Raw genomic sequence first — 3,114 nt, forward strand, 5'->3', positions numbered from 1 at the left:
GGAACCAACCCATCGGTGTTCAAATTCTAGGCCTGGCGCTGGTTCTCGTATTTTTTTGAATTTATTCTGGACATTTTGATGATGTCCATTTAGTGGAACGAGAGGTTTCCATCGACTACGAGGCATCTGACTTTGTCAATCACAAGATATTGTACCGGCTCAGTATCTTAAAGATGTATGTGTGCTTTCATATAATGATTGTATGTGCATGTATGTGAGCATTTGCCTTTTTTGAAAAGGGTTTATATTAATATCAAGAAGAGACCTATTACACCCAATATTTGCACCACCAAGATGCCTAAAAATATCTGGAATGCACACAGCCAAAAAAGAAAAAAAAAACTGCCCGATCAATTACCCTTAGTAGCAGCATTCTAACCACCACCAAAGACAGCACCTGGGCAAGAAGTAAGGTTCTCCAAAAATAATGCCTCTAGAAAGAAAACAATGTACAAGCATTGTCGTTGCCCCATCAAAAATCGTAGGTTCTCACCCTGAAGAAATACCGCGTTCCCGAAACAACGCCTTCAATAAGGTCACTGTCAGGAACAACCAATAAAGACCAGACCTTGGGTTTTCACCTTGAAAATCGCGCCTCGTTACTCAAACGAGTATCACCAACAAAGAAGTCCTTCAATGTTGTCACCCCATCTTGCGGAGGCTACTACTGCAAGTCATGTGAGCATTTGCGGATGTATAGTGTTAAAAAACTATCATACTACGTACACATGTATACATGACTGTTTACTTTTCAAAAGAGTCAATTACACCACTGGTGCCACAACTTGGCGTGAAAAATCTTTAGTGCTAAAACTTGCGGCATACATTGAACTGGTGCCACAACTTGGCTTTCGCGCGCATATATGGTGCAAATTACGTTTCTATATGAAGAGGGTGTTGATTAGGCGCGCCAATGTGGCCTGAGGCCCAGCGAGGCAAACATGACGTGTGGCCTGCTATTTTGCACAAAAAAGACCTCGGAAATTTTCCCTCACCAAAAAGCTCTTGCCACGGCCGTAAGGTTCCACTTGTGAGCGTCTCAAAAATAATTGAAAAAATGGCACCGGCAAGGATTCAAACCGCTGTCCTGTAGCTCATAGCTGCGTGCACCTTTACCGCCTAAGCTAGAACAAATTCATGTAAGAGCATCTTTAATAGGTGCATAAAAATTTCGCACCCAATAGAAGTTATAGCGCATCACTGTAGCATTTTTAATGCGCCCGGACTAACATTGCTTTAGCAGACGTCCAAAAACGTGCGTTCAAAAAAGCCCGCAATGCAAATTGTGAAGCGCGCAATCCAGAGCCCAAAATATACTACACGCGATAGCGTTTATTAGCGCATGCCCAAAACTTTGTAGCGCGCACAGTATTTTACAGCACCTGTTAGAGCTATTCGGCACCCAAAAAATGAATTTTTAGCGCGCGGAGCTCTTTTTGGCGCGTGTTGGAGATGCTCTAACAACTGGATGCTGCCCCTGTATATTCTTTGAATATCATGCAGGCTACAGTCCCTACAACACATTTTACACTGTTCTTTTACGAATTTATAGGATATATGTAAATTATAATCGTGGGTTATAAATAATATACATATTAATAAATTAAATTAAATTATAAAATAATCATGTGTTAATTTAACATTATCCAAATAATAATCAATTCATAGAAAAAATGTTCATGTAATAATTTGCATAGTGAATAAAAACATATATTCAACAAATGCTTATATAAGTTTAATTTTGGTTACAGTTTTAAAGAAATATCAATTTAATATACAAATGTGTTAATGCTTTCAGAAAGTGTTTATTTTTTATACTCCCTCCGTTCAAAAATATAGTGTGCCCGCGCTATCCGATGTTTGGCTTTGACCATAAATTGAACTAACGAGACCGACTGTGATTGGAGCAAAAATTATACTAATGAATTCGTATTTGAAAGAAGTTTTCAATTTTAAATTTTTTTCTCCCGCCGCAGTTTGGCTCGTTGGTCCAATTTACGGTCAAACTTGAAGCACTGGAACCGAGGACACATTATATTTTGGAACGGAGGAAGTATATTTTAGTGAATGCTTATATAAGTTTAAAAATGTTCACAGTTTAAAAGAAATCATGTAAGTATATAAAAGTATTCATGCTTTAAGAAAGTTTTTAGTTTTCTATATATTTTCATAAATTCTTATATAAAATTTAAATATTCACAGTTTTAACAAACTATTCATGCAGTATATGGAAGTGTTCATGCTTTAAAAAATATATATCCATATAGTGTAAATTTTTTTACACGTATATATAGTATAAAAATAGTTGGCTGGGATTCGAAGCGGCAATATCTGGGCATCAGGTGTGAGTGGCCACCGCACCACCCAGCCGTGTTACTTTTTGTAGGAATTTATAAAATATATGTAAATTATTTTTATGTGATAAATAATAATAATAATAATAATATAGAATAATATTATGTTATAAAAATATTTATGTAATATATAAAAGTGTTCATTGTTACTTTGAAATTATTTTATTTATAGCACATGGTTACAAGATTCATGTATTTATAAAGTTTTCTTAAATAACAGTGCAAAATGGGCTGCTGTGACTCCATTCCTCTTAAGATAGAAAGTTTATATATGTTACGTATCAATTTTATCATAAGGAACGTTGACGATTTTACTGGTGTGGCATTTGCTCCTGCAAGTCACGGGATCGAATCCCAATTTTTGCAAAATGCTGTGGGTTGCTGACAGATGGACCCCGCACAGCTCCATCTGTGAGAAAAATGAAAAAAAAATCTGAGTTTTTTTATTTTTGCAAGATAAGCAGGCACACCTCCTTCACGTCACATTGTCCCTGACAGTGGGCCCATGCCATGTTGGCGTGCTTAATCAGCACCGTGTTCGTATAGAAACGTGATTTGCATCGTATATGCACGTGAAAGCAAGTTGTGCCACCAGTTCAATGTATGCCGCAAGTTTTAGCACTAAACTGACTTTTCACACCAAGTTGTGACACCAGTGGTGTAATTGACTTTTTTTTTTTAAAAAAAGCCACGTGACACGCAAAGACTTCGATTCCTAGTAGACTAGTATCTCTAGTCACGATCAGTCTAAACAGTGTGC

The sequence above is a fragment of the Triticum urartu genome, chromosome 2 (assembly GCF_003073215.2).
Source record: "Triticum urartu cultivar G1812 chromosome 2, Tu2.1, whole genome shotgun sequence".
Classification (NCBI taxonomy): domain Eukaryota; kingdom Viridiplantae; phylum Streptophyta; class Magnoliopsida; order Poales; family Poaceae; genus Triticum; species Triticum urartu.